Here is a 22,696-nt window from a genome sequence, read left to right on the forward strand (position 1 = left end):
CTTCGATCCCTTACTAAAAGCAGATGGATTATCAATGCTACATTTTCAATTTAAATTGTACTGAGAGAATGCTTTGAAGTTTAGCGTTGGATGAAAGTGTTGTATCAGCAACGCCCACTACATCATTAAAAGCAACACTACAAGAAACATACAACCAACCAACCAACCAACCAATCAAACAAACAAACAAACAGACTCTACAATCCACTACATAAAAAGAGCTGACCCTATCAACTTGTACAAAATATTAAAACTTTATCAAGTTTGTTTCCAGCTGATCAAACAATAACTAAAATACAGAATAAGAACGGATTTTATGTGAGAGTTTCTATAAAATATGTTATCATGAGGATAACTAATTTTTTATTAAGTATAGGCAAAGTCATACAGCATATTGTATAGTTTATTTTCAAAATTTTGGTTTTGAAAATATTGTCTCATATTTGACATAACTTAAAAAAAACTAGGACAACAATTATATAACTTTCGTGTTTACTGTTTTCAAGTCTTTTCAGGATATTAATAATTCCTCTGTAGCAGTTGATCTTCTATGAATTTTTATCTGAACAATGTTTTAGCCGCCAAAACTTTCTCGTCAGGTTAAACACATGTTGTTAAATATAAATTGTCATAACATTCTATATTAGTTAAATGACATTTAAGGCGCTTTATATATTATCCATGAACATTATCTCTTATTATCGGACGCTCAAACATTGTAATATTCTTACTCCAATAGAAAACGTGATTTACTCTGTTGACGGTTTTGGCTCAGCTGGTAAGCATTAATGCTTTTATTAAGTAAGAGATTTTTTTTTTAAATGTACAGGAAATGATAAACATCAATCAAAGCAATGATTTCCTTGCTTTGTCCGATTACCCGCCATAATTGTCATGTTAATTAGCATTTGGTGCTTGATGTCTAAACACTTCATGTATTTTACTTCATAGAGAATTCTTCATGGATGCTAGGTCAGGAAAGAGTGTGTGTGTGTGTGTGTGTGTGTGTGTGTGTGTGTGTGTTAGTGAGAGAGTCACAATATGCAACAGTGTGTGACAGTGAGAAAGTAGATTAATCTGTATTGTTATAGACATTACTATCTTACTCAGTGTTGCTATGTATTTTTTATAGCATTTTACCAGCCATTTCTTTTGTGGCTTCTTTACTAATTAACAATCTGGTTAAACAGCTTTTATATTCGTTATGTAGTGAGATTTGTTTCTGAAGACAAAAATATTACGTAAACTATTTTTAGTTGGCGTTAGTTTTTGCTCTGGCATTTCACGTTTGTGAGTTATATCTGACAGCAATGAAGACTTTTGATTTTTGTTTGTTTCATGTGTGAATTCTTATCGAAACCATGATTTGAATTTTCTGTTACTTTCTTTAACCATTTTTGGTTGTTTATAATCTTGTAAGGCAACAATTAGTTGCTGATGCACAACTACTTCCTCCTGCATCCTGCTTGTTCTTTTTAATCAACAATCAGGACAATAATTGTTCATAAATGTTCTATTTAAGTAGAGCAGTAAAGTTCTTTTATATTCGTCTTTTCTCGGACGAAGATCCTGATAATATAGAGATATGAAGTGTCTAACTGTTATTAAAGTATGACGTGTGTATAGTGTGAATTCTCATTGGTATTCAATTTTATTTTCGTCTGTATTTGTAGAGATTGCAGACAAAATCTCGTTCTGCATCCACTGGCAACTCTTGACTCTGGCTTATGCTGTCGACTAGCAAACTCTTGGTGATTCGCTAAGAATAAACTTGTTTGATTGTCATACATCACCAATCAAGTCATCTTATAGTTTACTGTAAAAAGTAATACTTATTCTGAAACTAAAATAAATATTTGTAACAATTATATTTGGATAATTTTATATTTCAACGTCCTTTGATTACGTTCTGGACTAAATTTCAACAGTTATATTTTATTTTGTAACATTTTTTCTATTGGAATATGTGACGGGATCTTGGGGTTGTCCCCAAAATCCGCTATTTAAGGTACCAAATTAAAAGGACAAATTAACAAGCAATGCAAAGAGAAATGAGAAAACGAAATTAAGACCGAAATGAGTTTAAAATGATCCGAATTTATTTAAAGAAAATAGTTACGGTTGCTTATATTTTCCTAAACTCAGTTTTTAAAAGCTGTAAGTAACATGTGAAGTAAAAAATAAAAAAAAAACAAATACAAAACACAATTCTTACTTGACAGAAAGGCTGGAATAAAGGCACATTCAGAATAGAAAATATTAAATAAATATTTAAATGAATATATATATATATATATTAATATATATTATGTAAATATATATGTATTCCAATTAAAGTAGTATATATATATACACACACACACACACACATATTGACGAAATTTTGTGATTGTCACCAAATAAAAGGAAAAAAGGGGAATTAATAAGAATGCAAAGTGAAATGAGCAAATGAAATACCGAGCCGAAATGAGATTAAAATGATCCGAATTTATTTGAAAAAAAAAACAAACAAAATGTTATGGTTGCTTATATTTTCCTAAGCTCAGGTTTTAAAAACCTGTAACTAACATGAAATAAAAAATAAACAAATACAAAACACAAATCTTACTTGAAAGAAAAGCACGTTCAGAATAGAAAATATTCTTTTTTCAAGTCCTTAACTCCAGTCTTTCAACAAAAAGTTATTTTCTCTTTCTTTCCTGGAAAAAATCATGCAGGTTGCAAGGTTCTTTTCTTTTTCTCTCTTCTTTTCTATCTCTCTTTTTTAAACAAACAGAACCTTCAAAAGGTTTAGAAATATAGCTCTCTGTAAAAGGGGGTATCTTTACTTCAGATACCCCAGAATCAATTTTTCCTTTCTATGAAAGGGTAGGTTTCTTTTTCTTTCTTTCCCTCTCTCTGAAAGGGTTGGTTTCTTTTTCTTTTCCCTTTCTCTGAAAGGGTTGGTTTCTTCTTTTCCCTTTCTCTGTAAGGGTTGGTTTCTTCTTCTTTTCCGTTCTCTGAAAGGGGTTAACTTCTTCAATAAATGGTGTATTTAGAAACACCAATTTCCACCACATTATAAGGGCCATCCACCCTTAGTGAAGAAGTTGGGTGTTTTACGTCGCTGGGCCTGACGGAATTCCAAAAACAAGACTTCACTGTCCGATGTCTTCTTTGAAACTGATCTGAAAAGGGTCTCACAAAGTTGATTGGGATTGTCTTCACAGTACGCCCAATCAGCGCTAAGCAACGCTGATGGCTACCAAGAAAAAGGAAAGGCAGTAACAGAGATAGGGGAAAGAAAAATGTCCGCGAGGACTTAAATGAAAATGACATAAAAGAGAGAGAGTGAGTGAGAGTGAGTGAAAGAGAGAGAGAGAGTGAGCGAGTGATGGAGAGGCACCCACATTCGCCAGCTGAAAGGGGCCTTCAGGCTCCAACGACTGCTAGTCGAGGTCAAGATGAGGAGGGGGTAGGGGTTAAGTGAATTTTACAGGTTGGTTAAAATGCTGACACACCTACCCTTCCCTTTCGCACTGTTAATGGCGAGGTCGTTAAAAAAAATTCCGACACTCTCCCAACAAAAAAAAAGTCACTAAACCTGCTTTTTGGTTTTGATTAATCTCCTTTTAATTTAAGGTATCTGAGCCTTCACAAGAAGAAAAGTGTTTTACCCCCTTTCTCCCATTTAAAGTCAAATGGACTTATTCTGTTGTGGTTCCCATTCAAGGAATGCTCGTTCTTATAACTTTATCCCCAGTACGTGCAATAACATGGCTGAAACTGATGAGTGGATATGGTTTTGAAAGCCGGCTCATTATATTTTTATAGGTTTCCGATTACTTTTTTATCGTGTTTGAAAGTAAATTTCTAAAAAGAAAAAACATATACACGTGAAAAAAGGGGGGGGTGAAAAGTAAAATTTTAAAGTTAAATTAACTGTAAAATTCCTAGAAAAATAAACATTATTTTTCTGTGACTATTTCAAAGATAATAATTAAACTCTTACGTTATTGAATTAAAATTACAAAAAAAGCACCGTTTGTACAAAAATAGCTTAATTAGCCCCCAAAGCGAGTTTTAGTAACAGGTCAGACTTCGCACTATCAAAACAAATAAAAAGACATCACATATAAGTTCTATGGAAGTACAAAATGTCAGAAAATAGATTATTTATTTAATTTTCTGACATGATAACTAGATTTATTCTAAAACTTGTTGTAAGGATAAATTAATCCTTTATAAATAAAAATGCATTCTAAATGTGAAAAAGTCAATTAAAATAACTGATTACACTGACAATTTATTTAGTGACAAAAATAAGCAGAAACAATTTATTAAGGATTAAATAAATACGACGGGTAGGACGCAAATCCTGTTTGTTTTTTAATATTTTCATGCAATTTTACCCATCTGTATTAGGTTAAATTAATCCATATTAAAAATAATACCATTTCTCTCTTTTTTTAGTGAATCTGATTCTGTCACCTACTGTGGTGTTTAATCATCGTTATCATGTGCCTGAGGACTTTGTAGTGATTGATTTTCCATCTAAGTTTTGGGTAACTTACCCTAACTGATGTCTGTAACCAACCCTAACTCTATTGATGTCTGTAACTAACCCTAACTCTATTGATGTCTGTAACTAACCCTAACTCTATTGATGTCTACATTCCTATCAATATTGGCTTCACATCATAGATTGTTACACTGATAAATAAGTCGCATGAATGTACTCATTATATCTAGCAAGTTTTTTTTAAATACATTCGACAATTCTATTCTCTTTACCCCCTCTTCCCTGTATCTCATATTATTTTAAACGTCACCAACACAATAAGACTAGCATTCTCCACAGTGAATTTTTAAGCTTTTTGAATGCTGAACTGAATCTAAAGCGAAGAATATCTTTAATAGTTTGCATTTGAAGACAGAAGTTTTTACAGTCGACAATTCTATTCTCTTTACCCCCGCCCCCTCTTCCCATTCCCACAGAGATATATTTTATAAACGTCCCTTAAACCACAATTACTTTAATATCTTTGGAACTTATTTTATCTGCAATAAATGCCAGGTACTTTTTGAAATTATGTTCTGCGTGTGAATTCACATATTTATGTCAAAAAGATATTACTTTATTAGAAACTAGCTCTACCCTGCCACGCGTTGCTGTGGCTTAATTTCGTGTAATGGAAAATTCTAATAAAAAGAGAAAATGCATGTTTCTTATATTTTTAGTACAGCAATCCACTCCAAAAAGTAAAAATAAGGCGAAAATAAAAAAAATATGGTACTCTTGTAGAATTGGATCTGGATCCTCGGGTGTTACCATCAATCATGGCTTGCGCTCGACCAACATTCATGCATTATACAAATTTTTAATATCTCGATAACTACTTATTTCTGCAAAATTTCAATGCGATTTCCGTATTCAGCATAGTCGAAAACCTACAAAGTCGTCATTTAAAAGAAAATTGTGGAGGTGGAACTAATCTAAAAATTTACCTTTTTTTTTCATTCAATTGTAAGGTTAAAGTACAGAATAGGTACAAAACACCCTCTTCTCCCAATGTTAAGAATGGCTTTTTAAATAATAACGTTATTATTTCAGCACGGATCAATAAGTGCACGAGTACCCAATTTCTTAATAGCATTCATATTTTCTTATATAAAAACAATTTCTGTAAAAAAAAAGAAAAAACGTGCATTTTCAACCCTTGTTAAAAAAAGGTTTTCTTGAAAAAACAAAAAAAATACGGTAAAAAAAAGCAAAGAACAAAACGTTAATCGGTATTCATGCAGAGAGTGATCCTTGCTGAAATAATAACCTTATTATTTAAAAAGCCATTCTTAACATTGGGAGAAGAGGGTGTTTTGTACCTATTCTGTACTTTAACCTTACAATTGAATAAAAACATATCATAAAACTTTAATTAAACGTGGAAATTCGATTTAAAAAATAGCGCAGATCACTCTCTGCATCAGCACCGAAAGTACAGAATAGTTAGAAAACGTCCTCCCTCCCCATGTTAAGAATGGCTTTCTAAATACTGTTAATGATTCAGTACTGTTCCTTGTCTGCTTAAGTTTAACTTTTGTTTAATAAATTGTTAGGTGGAAGTCCAGAATAGTTACAAAACACTCCTATCCCCATGTTAAGAATGGCTTTTTTTTGCATAAGTACCCATGTTAAGAATGGCTTTTTTTGCATAAGTACCATGTTTTGTTTTTAAATTGTTAGGTGAAAGGACAGAATAGTTACAAAATACCATCCCCATGTTAAGAATGTCTTTCTAAATAACATTATTTCAGCACAGTATTTTCTATGCATACGTACTATCTATTTTTGTTTATTAAATTGTTAGGTGAAAGTATAGAATAGATGCAAAACTCCCTCCCCATGTTAAGAATAGCTTTCTAAATAACAGTATTATTTCAGCACGGTACCTTTTCTGCATAAGTACTATCTTTTTATTAAATTGTTAGGTGAAAATATAAAATAGTTACAGAACACTCTCCCTTTCCCATGTTAAGAATGGCTTTCTTAATAGCGTTATTTCAGCACGGTAACTTCTCTGCATAAGTACCATCTTTTGTTTATTAAATTGTTAGGTGAAAGTATAGAATAGTAACAAAACGTCCTCCCCATGTTAAGAATGGCTTTCTAAATAACGTTATTATTCTATTATTATAATATTATGGTACTTTCTCTTCATAAGTACCATGTTTTGTTTATTAAATTGTTAGTTGAAAGTACAGTACTCATGCAGAGAGTGATCCGTGTTGTAATAATAACGTCAATATTTAAAAAGCCATTCTTAACATGGGGACGGGAGGGTGTATTTTAACCTTACAATTGAATAAAAAACATATAATAAAACTGTAATTAAACCTGGAAATACGATTTAAAAAATAGGGTAGACAAAAAAACTGTACTTTACCAAACAATCTTATATCGAAAAACAAAAAAAAAAAACTCAAAAAGCAAGCGACAAACTTTTTTTGGCCTTATATAATAAAGAAAAAATGTGTAAATTAAAAAATTTGGAAGATAAACAAATGAATTATGTTTTTTTTTTTGTTTTTTTTTACTTATCGAGTAAACAGAAAATGAAATCTTTCGTCAATTCGTGGCTGTGAAATGAATCGAACCGGAAGTTTAGTTTTATCAACAGAACAGATTCGCAGTAATGGCTTACAAAAATATATTTATTTTATTTAATATTTTAATAATTCGCAAGGTAAATTTATTTTAATAACATAAAAACATTCCTCGACTCTAAAGATGGGTTGTCTGAAAATTTCAAATAAATTGGTAACGTAGAATATGGTTTTATTCACTTTTAACGAACCAAATTTACATTTTTATATATATATAGATTAACAATATTAAAATGTGAATGATATGGTTTTTCCTCAGAAATTCCACAAATATTTAATATTTGATTTCATTATATATCAGAAAGCTTATTTAAGTAATGAAGTTGTCGTTTTTATAGCTGTTTTGCAAAAGCTTGGTTTTAAAGGAATAGTGTCTTAGTATTACTGAACAAATTGTATCATTCCATCTGCTCCCACATCGAAAATAATGTGTGTATCTTAAAAGAATTCTTTAACATCTCATATTGTGTTGTTCTCGTTTTTTTTACATGGAAGTCACCACTTATCAAGTCCCGAAGGCCACTCAGGGATGAGGGTTATTCTCATGTTTTGTTATGTTCTCATTAGTCATTTGTAATAGTTCTGTCAATCCTGAGGCATTTCAATATTATCATTGTTATAGTTCTCGAATAAATGGAAAATATAGCTTTAATTAATTGTTTTATTTTTCATATGTATCACTAAACTTCATTTATGAGAATCTAAATATGCACATATTTTGCAAGAAGATAGCTTTTTCCTGTAATGTGGGGTAGGGGTGCATGAGTAGAACAAGATGTATAACTGACAATGAGACATTTCTCTAACTGTGTACACAACAACGACTGTGATGATGATTGTTTTAAGAAATTATTGATGGCTAGATATCGTTAACATTATTGAGGGGGACACAGTAATACTTTTGAGGAGGGTGTTTCATACAAAGTTCATTTACAAAGATGATCACAAGAACACGTTACATTTTCAGGTTTAGAGATGAGAAACGAAAATTTACAAATACATGATATTTATCCTTCCAGCTGGATGATTGATGATCAGGAATTCAATTGTTTTTCAGAATTACATTTTCTTGTTTCCCTTTCTGGTCGCTTTCAAAAGGGTTTCAGATGATTGATGATTGAATTGCCTTTCCGAGTTACATTTTCTTGTGTAACATACACTAATGGTTCAATTCAATTGTCCGTTTTTCTGTCACCCCCCCAAAAAAAAACTGGAAAGTTCAATATAACATCTTCAGTTCCCTTTTTTCAGGAAGAAAAAAAAACAATAAAGTTCTGTTAAAAGACTGGAACAAAAAAATTTCATCTCGTAATTCGATTTGGTTGTTTTCCTGTTTACTTTTTTCTTCTTACAACGACTGTCTTTTTCCTTTCGTCGTCTCTTTTGTTTAAATACATTTTGCCTGTGTTTGAGAGTATCTTTTCTTTTTCAACTCGCTCTTTTTGTGTATTTAGGACCAATTTTTATTTTTTTGTTGATTTATTTCCATGATAAACCAAGTTCTTTTATGACTTCATGCAAAAGTCTGATCGACAGCACTAAATCAACATATATTTTGTGTAGCAGAGTACATGACTCGAACAAGACAGTGTGAATAGGTGCATTTCGTTATTCACGTATCCAAGACAATGTGAATAGGTGCATTTCGTTATTAAAGTTACCAAGACAATGTGAATAGGTGCATTTCGTTATTCACGTTACCAAGACAATGTGAATAGGTGCATTTCGTTATTAAAGTTACCAAGACAATGTGAATAGGTGCATTTCGTTATTCACGTATCCAAGACAATGTGAATAGGTGCATTTCGTTATTCACGTTACCAAGACAATGTGAATAGGTGCATTTCGTTATTCACGTTACCAAGACAATGTGAATAGGTGCATTTCGTTATTCACGTTACCAAGACAATGTGAATAGGTGCATTTCGTTATTCACGTAACCAAGACAATGTGAATATGTGCATTTCGTTATTCACGTTACCAAGACAATGTGAATAGGTGCATTTCGTTATTCACGTTACCAAGACAATGTGAATAGGTGCATTTCGTTATTTACGTTACCAAAACAATGTGAATATGTGCATTTCGTTATTTACGTTACCAAAACAATGTGAATAGGTGCATTTCGTTATTCACGTTACCAAGACAATGTGAATAGGTGCATTTCGTTATTCACGTTATCAACACAATGTGAATAGGTGCATTTCATTATTCACGTTACCAAGAAAATGGGGATTGATAACAAAATTTGTACATCACGGCGACTGTGATGATTCTTCTTTTATCACATAGATGATAAACATTCATTATTGAAAGATTATTGAGGAGATTCAGTTAACATTATGGAAGGAGTTTGTTTCATATAATATTCATTTACAAATACGATAGATACAATTACATTACCTTTTTATGTTGAAAAATGACAAACGAAGATTTACAAATGATATGAAATTCAACTGCTTTTCAGAGTTACATTTTCTTGTTTCCTTTTCTGATCGCTTCCAAAAGGGATTGAATTAATCAACTCTCCTCTCTTCCTGGGCTTTCTAGCTGTGACCCCCCAGCTGTGTCTTTCTTTGACTGAATTGATTCTTAAAATATATTGTAAATTATCTATCTTTGTGACGTCAAAACTTGCTTCAGCCATGTGAATGTTCAATATAACATATTGAAATTTTAGATATACCATGTTTAAAATATTTAACATTTACATATTACATGTCTCCATTGTTCTAACTCTGACCTCTAGTTGTATCATTATTTAGTTATTTCTAAGCACAATGGACAATTCACTAAATTCCTGAGATTGCAATATGCATTCACTTTTAACTTTTGAATACTGGGTTCGATTCTAACCTTTTCCTTTTAATAAGTTTTTTTCAAACTTATTTACATCGTTCCTCCCATCACCAGAAGCTGTTCTCTTCAAGATATAACACCTGGTCTTGTATGAGTATTTAAATGTAATTTTCTAGAAATTAATGTTCACACACTTCAACAGATCATGGTTCTTCTCTTGTGTGAGGTTTCGTGTTTCATTAATTTTGATTTTAAAAACAATAATATGTGGCTTTCCACTAGTGTGGGTTCTCATGTTTCACTAACGTTGATTTTTCAGAAGAATATCCACACACTTCATAAGAATGCAGCTTTTCCCAAATGGGTTCTCTTATGTCTCATTAAATGTAATTTTTGAGAAAAAGAATATCCACACACTTCACAAGAATATGGCTTTTCCCCAGTATGCGTTCTCATATGTGTCATTAAATTTGATTTTCGAGAACAAGAAAATCCACAGACTTCACAAGAATGTGGCTTTTCCCCAGTGTGAATTCCCATATGTGTCACTAAGGAAGATTTACGAGAACAAGAAAATCCACACACTTCACAAGAATGTGGTTTCTCCCCAGTGTGCTTTCTCATATGTGTCAATAAATCTGATTTCCGAGAACAAGAATATGAACAAACGTCACAAGAATGTGGCTTTTCTCCAGTGTGAGTTCTCATATGTCTAGCTAACGTTTGTTTTTCAGAAAAAGAATACCCACACACGCCACAAGAATGTGGCTTTTCCCCAGTGTGAGTTCTCATATGTCTCACTAACCGTGCTTTTTCAGAAAAAGAATATCCACACACTTCACAAGAGTGTGGTTTTACTCCAGTATGCACACTCATATGTGTCACTAAATTTGATTTTCGAGTACAAGAAAATCCACACACTTCACAAGAATGTGGTTTTTCACCGGTGTGAGTTCTCATATGTGTCAACAAAGAGGATTTACTAGAAAAAGAAGACCCACACACTTCACAAGAATGTGGCTTTTCCCCAGTATGCGTTCTTATATGTTTCACTAAATCTGATTTTTGAGAAAAAGAAAATGTACACACTTCACAAGAATGTGGCTTTTCCCCAGTGTGCGTTCTCATGTGTGTCACTAAATGTGATCTTTGAGAAAAAGAATATCCACACACTATACAGGAGTGTGGCTTTTCTCCACTGTGAGATCTCATATGTGTCACTAACTTTGATTTTTTAAAACTAGAATATCCACACACTTCACAAGAATGTGGTTCCTCCCCAGTGTGAGTTCTCATATGGCTCAAAAAATTTAGTTCATAAGAGCAAGAATATCCACATATTTCACAGGAATGTGGCTTTTCCCCTCTGTATACCTGCATGTTTCAATAAAACTTATTTTAAAACAAGATCAGCAATATAAATATAGATAATATATCATTTTTATCTTCACTTTCTACTTTTAATTCAGAGATGTGGAAGCAATTTTATTTCATGCTGAATAAGATAAAACACCTTTTACTTTACTAGAATATAGCAGTTATCTTGGGTTCCACCTGTAAAAGATAGCTTTAGTTCTATGTTTTCTCATACTTTATTGCAATTTGTGATTCAATCTCATCATATGTTTCGATGCATTTTAACATTAGACACATATTTCTCAATAATGTATATTACTTGAGCAATGTGGGGATTTACACCACATTTTCAAAGGATTTGTAAAATATTAATATCCAGTAAAATGAATGTTTTTACTGATGTCAGTGTTGTCCTCTGCAAAAAGCAACATTCTTTTATATAGTAATGTTAAAAATGATCCATTGAGATTCAATCATAATGTTCAATCAGGAACATCTGTAAATAAAAATAAATGAAAGATTTTTACTATTTGCATTCACATATTCATTATCTATATTGTTTATTGTTGTCCAAATTATTTGATTGAATTCACAAGCTTCAGATTAATTAAATCAAAAAGAAATGAGAAACTTAGCATAACCCGATATGAAAATGTTATCACTTCTTTTTGATTGAATTAATCTAAAGGTTGATACATATGTTTCTTATAATATATATATACATATATATATATATATATATATATATATATATATATATATACATATATATATATACATATATATATATATATATATACATATATATATATATATACATATATATATATATACATATATATATATATATATATATATATATATATATATTATACACATGTTGTTTCTTATAATATGATATATTCCAGAGAAAACAATATTTTAATTTTTATGATGCTTATTGTGGGAGGAAAAGAAGAAACATTGATATATATATATATATATATATATATATATATATATATATATATATATATATTTAGTAAATTATAATATATATCGCCATATATATTTTTTAACTTACTATATATATATATATATATATATATATATATTTTTATTCTTTATATATATGAAACTTAATGTTAAGCCAACCTTTGTTACAAGAGAAAATGTCCATAGGTCTATCAACAAAATTTTAATGCATACAATTGTTTCTGCCTTCCCGAAACATATATTTGATATACAAATATAGAACATATAAGTAAAATAAAATCAATAACCGATAATGGTATCAATCAAAAATAAAATTGCGGAGTTTTTATTTATACCTATTTACTCATTGAAAAATGTTGGTACAACAAAACAAGAGTTGGTTGTTCCCAGAGACAATCTTTCAGTATCTTGTAGAGTTCATTGCAAACATGAAGAATTGGTTACTGATCTAAGTAAAAATATCTAAAAGAAATTATATTTTCAGTTAATGAATCAAATTGTCGAGTTTTCAATTATACCTATTATCTATCTTGTTAAAAAGAATTCATTGTTATACCACGTAAAACAATCCTTAAAAGTATTATAGAGTTCAGTGCAAACTTTTAGAATTGCTTACTGTTTGTTTCTTAACAATTAATAAAATAAAATGTAGGTCTTGAGGTAAAAATATGAAAAATACTCAAAATAACCAAAAGGATAACCGATGGTTGAGAATGAATTTTGAAGGTGAATTTATTACTAATGTGATATTTAACGATTCAACGAAAAAATTAAGAAATATTTTTGATCAGATCTTATGCAATAATTCTGTGGGGGAAACCATAATTTACCTGAATAGCATGGGTTTCGTGTTTTTTTTACTTCTAAGGAAAAAAAAGTTAAAATGCTGACTTTGGATTTATATATGTGATGGTCATGCAAATTTACGTGTGAGACATGCAAATTAGAGGCAGGGAAGTTTGTTGATCGGGCATACAAGAGGAAGAGAAAATGAACCGGGGCGAGTGCAAAGTCAGCGTGTTAGGAGAACACGTGGTGAAACGAGACTATTGAAATTGAATCAGAAAAGACAGAATAAATTTTACTCGGTTCAAATACTTGTGTGATTTGCCCATTAATAGCTTTTGTCAAAAATTTCAACCTTTATAGACTGGGAAGGAAAATCCCAAGTCAGAATTAAAAGAAAACTCCACTAAAGTTTTTCAACCAAAGAAAAGCATGAAAATATCAGATGTGAACTCACAGATAGATCACAGCCAGCATACAAGAGAAAAATGAATGTATCGTTCATGGCCAGAAGTAAATTAGTTCCTTGAAAAACTTGAACAAAATCAACTTATAAATAGTTGAATTTAGTCAATGTGTAGCCATATGGTCTATGTAAAAAAGAAGAGAAATCTGTGGAAGTAGTGTTGGCACACGGAAGACATCAAAAAAATTGCCACAACAGTAGAAACAGAAAGACTTTCTTGCAAGGAATTGTATGAAACAATTTGCCAGCAATCACAGTCAAATGTATGGTCGTGGTAAAGTGTTCAAAATACTTTTACACGAATAAAATTTAAATGCGTGCATGGCAACATCTTGTTTTTTTATTAAAATCCAACTTTCCCCAGAAGACTATCAGACTGGCAGCACGACATCAGGAAATACTCAAAACGTGTTGATGACGTAGGGAAACATACTGCAGTGAAACTCCCATCTCGGGAAACCCCCCAGAATTATGACAATCAATGCAAAGGATTCTAAGAGATTTTCAAATGTGATACCTCACCTAAGGTTGAAACAGTAGAAAACGTAAAGTTTTCTGGGTGTCATTTTGAAATTATTAGCAAACATACAACTGTTTTCGATACAAATGTTGAACTTTTTATACTTAGTAGAAACAGAAATAATTTCTTGCAAGGAATTGTATGAAATAATTTGGCAGCAATCACAGTCAAATGTATGGTCGTGGTAAAGTTTTCAAACACGAATAAAATTTAAATGCGTGCACAGCAACATCTTGTTTTTATTAAAATCCAACTTTCCCCAGAAGACCATCAGACTGGCAGCACGACATCAGAAAATACTAAAAACGTGTTGATGACGTAGGGAAACATACTGCAGTGAAACTCCCATCTCGGGAAAACTTATGACAATCAATGACAAAGGATTGTAAGAGATTTTCAAATGTGATACCTCACCTGAGGTTGAAACAGTAGAAAACGTAAAGTTTTTCTATCATTTTGAAATTATTTGCAAACATACAACTGTTTTCGATACGAATGTTGAACTTTTTATACTTAGTAATATTCAATAATAAAAATTAATCTCAAGCCACAACCAAAAATATCATTAAATCAATGCATACTTTTAAAAACTACAAAAATTGAAAAGTATTAAATATCTCATGTTATTCTTTTACGACCATTTCTAGGCAAAAAACCACTAACAAATACTTTCAGGCCATTACAAAATCTACTTAAGAGAAGGTGGAATTTCTCAAACCTGCTAGAAAATTACTTAGACCTAATCTTTCAAAACTCATATTAGCACATGCACTAAGTATTGTTGCTACATCTGGTCTTGTGTAACCACCACAACTATCTTCGTCAGAGACAGGATTCAAAAAGAGTCATAATCTAATGACTTGCATTTACATTAACCATTTGTTGTATCTTTATGCCTATTTTACAAGAATTCTAATGGAGTGTGTTATGTATCAGCAATTTAACATAATCTCACCTACAGAAAACCTTTTTACTCTAAGAGTTATTGTCCTTGGCAGCATGCATATCACAGACTTAGCCAACACAAGCCCAGCCAGTACAAATATAAAAAAGTATATAGAAGCTATAAACCCTTGTAAGAGTGGAATAGCTACAACCAATGGATACATATGGAAATCACCAGAAACCGTATTGAGTCGCAATTTGTGAAAGAAATATAACAAGATAGTGAATAATGGTCAATCAACGATTGGCCCTTTTCTCAGCAAGCATAAGATTGTTTGCACGGCAACAAAGAAGGTTCTGGTGGTTCACATTAAAACTAAAGCCTGCTATAATCTTAAAACAATGTTCTATTTAACTTCTTTAATAAATGATTTGCCGAATCTTGCTTTTTGACTTTTCCTTTGAAATCGTTTTTCTGGTACCAGTTCTCAGGAATTCAGTGGAAAAAATGTGTCCATTAAATTATTAGCCGCTTCCCTCTATTCACCAAACTTTTTAAGGATTTAATCTATATATTAATAGGATAGTGTGTGTTATTTATTTTATGTGTCACACTTACATCCGACTGTCGTTTAATTGTTATGAACTTCCATTTCTTGTAATAAATAATTTTACCAATTCTTCAAAAGTTTTGGTTTCTCTTGCGATTATAGCTGACGGTAATCTATTTTACAAACTTTTATCAAGAATTCTTCATAAGGTTGGGTTTTGGTTTCGATTATACGTGAAGGAACTCAAGTATTCTTCATAAGTTTTGGTTTCGGTTTCGATTCAAGCTGATGGACCCAAGTCATATATCTTTTATTTTTGAAATTGCAACTTTATAATATATAAAAATCGATATAACATTAACTGTATAATAATATGTACGTAATTTGCAAGAATTTGAATATCATATTAAAGCATACTTAATGAAAGGGCTATGCCGGGTGTCCCTACTAGCCTATATAAATACTTTTGCAGTTGTAACAAAAAGAACTACATTAATATCAGAAAGTCTTCATTTACGCTGAATATCTACAGAATGCCGACATCAATATATTACACATGAATGAATCTCCTGTGGAATTTCCACAGGTCCCACTAGTCAAGAATTAAACCATCACCTCATGGATGCTTAACTACTTTCCGACAGACAATATAGATTTAGGCAAGCTTTTCCTACTTCAGATATCCTAACTGTAATTTCTGAACGTATATACCACATACTCTATAAATTAGGGGAGACTAACGCCGTAGCCCATATATATCTAAGGCCATAAACAGGTTGATATTGAAGAGAAGTTATAAATTGATATCTTGTAACATATTAGGGACCATATGTTGGTAGCGATAAAGGTACCTAATGTGGATGTTGACAAGGCTTAATTTTCATATTTCAGATGCCACTATCAATTTTGCATGTGATTTATGAAGTGCAGGCTGAGATGGTATAAAATTGACAGTGGAGTACAAGTTGTCCAGAGAATAGAGCAGTAACTTGGATAAGTTGCTTTATATGTAACGAGTATGTAACAACTCACCTGCCAATCAATTGCTTATATATCAATACTATTTCATTTTTACAAAATAATCAGACAGCATATACTGTTCAATGTTGATTGTGTTGGATGTCATTATTCAACAATCCCTAAGGACCAATACTATCATGAATTATCTTATTTGCTATTTCTACAGCAAACTTTAGTCGGCCATTAAATTAAAGTTATGAGCTTCACACACACTATGCCATAAGAAAGTGCAGAAATATGTTACAATTAAACTGGTGACACTAGTTTAACAGATTTTTCAGAATTGTTTTTACAAAACAATCAAAACCTTTTTGCAAGTGGAAGTTTAAATCAGTATATTTTAAGGAGTAAAAATTTGTTGTAAAATGAATACATTTTCTTGCTGTTTGGAATTTTACACATTTATGTTTGAATTATGTCATTTCTTTCATATATCTGCTCCAGTTTCAACTTTATTTTCTTTTGTGACGTCAGATAAAAACAAGAAGAAAAAAATATGCAAGTGAGAAAGAAAAAATGTCTATGAATTTTTTACTTATCAATCACGTACATAAACAAGAAACACGTTGTGGAATACAATTTTTGTGGCAGGGGAAGGGAGTTCATAACTGTTTGGACATTCTAACGTTTCTTGAGGTGGAAATAGAGTCCAGCTGCTGTAAACTATTCTGTACTTTCACTTTACAATTTAATAAGTAATATATCATAAAAATATCGTTGTCGGCTTTTTAAAATTTTAATACTAAAATTCATATTCCATATTAATAATCGCTAGTAAATCGAAAATTAAAGAAAAGACAGAGAGAACCCCATTTGATATAATGAGATAACACTTTTTGCAAAGTTTTATTATTCCTAATTTACAGTATCTTTGGTTTATTAAAATGTTAGGTGAAAGCACAGAATAGTTACTATAAATTCATGTGCATAAAAATAAATACGTTGTGGAAAGGAATTTTTTTGGAAGGGGAAGTCAGATAATATCTGTATGGACTTTCAAACAATTTTTGCCGTGGAATTAGAGTCCAAATGCTGTAAACTATTCGTAACTTTTACTTAAGAATTTAATACACAAAAAATATGATAAGAATATCGTTGTCGGCCTTTTAAAATTTTAATATTAAAATTCATATTTGATATTAAAACAGTGTCATCCAATTTATTTTGTTTTTTGTCTTTTGTAAAAAAATAGGGATCAATTTTTTTTCGATCTCAATTGAAGATTCAATGAGAGGCGAATTTTTGTTTCAATAAAAACCTCATTAATAATAACGTTATTATTTCTAGCGTTATAATCATGATTCGGTTCTGGGGTTCAGGAAGGAGTGAGTCACTCTCTCGACAACAGCACGTTTCTGCCCTCTTCTTTTCCAATCGACCAGACCTGGCCTCTCGCCACCAATGACACACCGCACAATCTGAACGTCAGCAATACGAAATTCTTTTCAAGAGAAGATGTTCACGACTCTTTTCTCTCTGCTGCCCCAGGGAATTTTTCCCTGCTTTTATATTCTCCTATCTAGAAAAAAAAAAGGAAGCGACAGGAAAAAAAATAGCTTCTCCCATCATGCTCTGCCTCCCCAAGATGCCCTTCGTGTATATAAATACACTGGCCATCCTTTCCTTCTTCTTTCCCAAAAGAGCAATGCAGATATGCCTGGTACGTTTTTTTTCTTCTTCTTTATTAACTATATACCCCACATTATTTAAAAAGCAATTCTTGATATGGGGAAAAGCGTCCCTTGTTGATTTTAATTATTAATTAATTGATTACAATTTAATAACCAAAAAAAAGAAAGATATTTTGTAGTATGGAAAAAAAAGGAAAACTGTGGTAAAAAGTGACTGTTACCAAGGCAAGAACAGTGTTTTTGTTTTTAACTTATCACGTGCATAAACAATAAACACGTAATGGGATAAAATTTTGTAGCAGAGGAAGGGGGGGTTCTCATTTGTTTGGATTTTCTAACGTTTCTTGAGGTGGAAATAAAGTCCTGTAAACTATTCTGTACTTTCACTTAACAATTTAGTAAAAAAAAAAAAATATATCATTGTTGACTTTTTTTAATTTTAATATTAGAATTCATATTTGTTTTTAAAAAAACGTGCCATCGTATTTATTTTATTTTTTGTTTCATGTACAATGAGTGGTCATTTTTTTTTTAATCTCAATTTTAGATTCATGACGGGGATAATTTTTTTATTCTTTTATTTTTTTTGCTTCAATAAAAACCCTCACCTTATTAATATTAACGTTATTATTTAAAAGGCAATTCTTAATATGGGGAAAAGGGTCCTTGCTGATGTATATGTACTTTTTCACCTAATAATTAAATAAATAATAGCAACAAAAAAGAAATTTTGTATGAAAAAAAAAAAAAAACTCCGGAGAAGTGGTAAAAAGTGAATGCTACCAAAGGCAAGATAAGTTACTGGATAAGTGTTTTTGTTTTCAACTTATTTTGAAATGTTTATTTACTTTGAAAAAATAGTGCCGAAACTTACCTTAGAATAAAAATAAATGTCTGACAGATTATCATCTGGTGAATCCTAATAATCGCTCATAAATCGAAAATTATTGAAAATACCGGCAAAAACTCATCTAATGTATAACGATGACACTTTCTGCAAAGTTTGGTTATTCCCAATTTATGGTATCTTTTATTTATTAAATTGTTTGATGAAAGTACAGAATAGTTACTCTAAAATCTTATTTATTTATTAACGATTAGAGACATTGTAAAACCTTACTAATATTTTTCTACATTTAGTTTCAGCTAATTAGTGATGCCTAATAAATGGGAGCTCAGTTTATGCAAGAAAGTAGTTCCTATTCTAAAATCTAAAATATTGGATAAAACAAAAAAAATCACACGGAATTCTTAACAACATAATCGGTAAGTGTAGAAGAAAAAAAACAAACAAAATATTAAAACAATTAAATAAAAATCACACGGAATTCTTTACAACATAATCGGTAAGTGTAGAAAAAAAACGAAAAAATGTTAAAACAATTAAATAAAAATCACACGGAATTCTTAACAACATAATCGGTAAGTGTAAAAGAAAAAAAACAAACAAAATGTTAAAACAATTAAATACAGAAATAAAACATTTTTTTACGCTCAGTTATCTAACAATTCGAGCAATTTTGAATTAAATTATTGTATTTATGGTAAAAAACATTGCTATTTTTCTCAGAAATAACATCAGTTTTACTTAAATAAACACATATATGACAAAAATCTAAATGACACTGCATATGTTTTTAGAGTTTTTTTGTTTTTTTTATTGGAGATTCATACTTTTTATTCACGTTTGTTGGCGGAATCAGTATTTTTATTGGTTTGCAATACAAATTAACTTGTTTTCATGTTTAAGATTATTTCAATATTTTTAGTGTAAAAAAGTTAAAAAAAAAAAAAAAAAAAAAAAAAAAACAGTACTCATGCAGAGAGTGATCCGTGCTGAAATAATAACGTTATTATTTAAAAAGTCATTCTTAACATGGGGAGGGGAGGGTGTTTTATACATATTCTGTACTTTAACCTTACAATTGAATAATAAAAAAAACATATCATAAAACTTTAATTGAACGTGGAAATACGATTTAAAAAATAGCTCGGATCACTCTCTGCATTAGCACCCAAAAAACTTACCTTATATTCCAGTATTTTAATACAAAAGAAATCGGGATGAATTCGTTTTTTTTTTTTCTTTTGTGTTCAAAACAGAACATCTGTTTGGTTTGTTAGAATTTCTTTAGTAATTTTATACAACTTTTGTTTTGTGTGTCCAATTCAGTAAGAAATAAAATATATGAAAATATAAAAGAATCAAATTTAAAAGACGAAAAACACGATTTAACCGTTAAATTATTTAAAGAGAAAATCAACTGCTAAGGAACAATGGATTGAGGTCATTGGGACACGGTGTAATCATTATTTCGTTCCTTGTGTAAAAATGCCCGTTCATTAGTTAAGATTGCCGAATTGCTTTCCTATTAAGTTTAAATTATATTTTTCAATGTGGGGATTTTCTTTTGTAAATTTCTCTTTGTATTTATTTTATTTTTATTTATTTTATGTATTTTTATTCGTTAAGAAACTGTTGTTGTTTTGTTTTTTTATTTTCATTAAAAATATTAAATATAAACTATAGATGAGAAGTGTAGTCCGAATAATAATCCAAATAATCCTCTGTAGTGAAGTAGAAGAAAAAAAAAGGAAATTTAAAAAATATATATAAGACACAACTGTTCCTTCCAAAAAGAATTCACCGTCACTTCTTCCAACCGTCGTTTCACACTCTGCGCTCTTCACCCTGCTTAAAAAAAGTACCGTTTATATGCTGCCCATTTCTCCACTTATGCAAATTGACTATCAACCAGAGCCATCTAGTTTTCCATTTCTCGAAACAGCCAATTTGCAAAGGGGGACAACTCAAACCACACAGAGCCATCTAGTTTTCCATTTCTCCAAACAGCCAATTTGCAAAGGGGGACAACTCAAACCACACGCCCCCTTGATCTATATGATCATCACATGTCAACTCATCACGTAGTCGCTCGACCAACATGGCGGCCGTCTCTCTCACTGCGATCTCTGCGGAGCCTCTTCGTGAACGTCGCTACTTGGCTCGATGTCACTGTCTTCCTCTGATGACACCACTACCGGCCGCACATCAAGGATGTGTCGAGGGATAGATACATTGTTCGGGGACTGGACACTTGTCACAATGCCCCTCCCCCAGCGTGTGGTACAGCGAGCATCAGGCGGTTTGATCCACACTTCCTCTCCCACTCGCCCAGTCGCTCGCTTTTCGCCTTCCTCCACGGGTACCTGTGCTGTTCGGGGATGCCGCCACTCGTACTTGAAGACTGCCCTCTGCGGCACTGACTCCACTTTTTACCCTGAATTTGGAGCCATATTATACCAGAAGACAGCTTCTGGCGGCGAAATCTGGCCCCTTTCAGCTGTAGCCTTAATGGTCCTGTGATGCCGCTCCACAATTCTGTTTCCGCCTGGTCTATATGCAGTCCTGAAATAGCGCCGCACTCCCCACTTATCCAACACATTCTTCATGGCAGCTGAGCGAAAGACAGTTCCATTGTCCATTAGCACTTCCGTCACTGGATCCCTCTCCAAAAACACCTCTTCCAAGACCTTTGCAATTTCACCTGCATTTTCCGCCTTGATCTCCCTCCAAATGGCTACTCTTCCTGGTCCACAGTCGACCATTGACAGATACGGCCTCTGTCGATAGGGCGTTACATCTATCGCCAACCTGCTCCAGTTCTCTACCACCTGAAGCTCACCAGCTTCGTGTCTACTCGGCACAGGGTCGATTGATTGACACCAGCTGCATCTCTCAACCACTGTCCTAACGGCCTCCTTTGTGATTCTGGGGTCCACCTTCCTGGCCAAGAACAAGGTTCTATCCACTCCAAAATGGTACATGTCATGCAAATCCTTCAGAGTGTCTTCATTCACACAACATATTGCAACAGCCGCCTCATTCGGCGCCTTTAGCCAGGTCTTCTGCACCCTCGTCATCACATCTGCTCTGTTCTTCGCTGAAGGAACGATAGTGACCCTAAGTTGAAGATCAAATTCCCTAATCAGCTCTCTTAACATCATCAATCGACGCTTTACTAGCATCTCGGCAGCGCCTTTCATCTTCACCCTCCTTTCTCCTGTAACTTCGGACTGGATCAAAGAGAACACAGTGGCTAAGTCGGTCCTCACCTCAACATTCTGTAGGCCCCATTTCAAGGCTAAGTTGATGCCCTTCATAACCGCATCCAGTTCCGCCACATTTATGTGAGCCACGTCGTCATTCTTCTGCAACCAAGCAGCATCTTCTGCAGTAACACCACCTATCTCCAAGGTGACCCCCACTGCTATACAGCTTGCATCACACCACACAACACCTTCTGCCCTGTTGGGTACATGCCAAACACCTCTCACTGGATCCTCCCTCTTCACCTCTTCAATAATCTCTCTCATAATATCCACAGCCTCTTTATCAACTCCATCCTCCCACTTCGCTCCACTAGCTCGCCTTTTGATATAACTACACGCAGTCCGTAGCCATCCTGCAATAGGGTAATGGCCCACCAGTCTTCCGCATATTGAGAAGAGTTCTCGCCTGCTCAATTTTTCCGACACCTCCAGGATCTCATTTCCCCTCCGG

General features: G+C 32.4%; 1 long non-coding RNA gene across 1 annotated transcript; it reads right to left on the reverse strand.

Annotated features, from left to right (window-relative positions):
- Positions 1 to 10,198: 10,198 nt before the first annotated feature.
- Positions 10,199 to 20,420, reverse strand: LOC145239929 (uncharacterized). The gene is made up of 2 exons (XR_013862418.1): positions 20,161 to 20,420; positions 10,199 to 11,794 (listed from the first exon to the last, which is right to left on the reverse strand). It is a non-coding gene; the product is annotated as an uncharacterized LOC145239929 (long non-coding RNA).
- Positions 20,421 to 22,696: the final 2,276 nt, after the last annotated feature.

The sequence above is a fragment of the Euprymna scolopes genome, chromosome 19 (assembly GCF_053919585.1).
Source record: "Euprymna scolopes isolate OS-2025 chromosome 19, ASM5391958v1, whole genome shotgun sequence".
NCBI lineage: Eukaryota > Metazoa > Mollusca > Cephalopoda > Sepiida > Sepiolidae > Euprymna > Euprymna scolopes.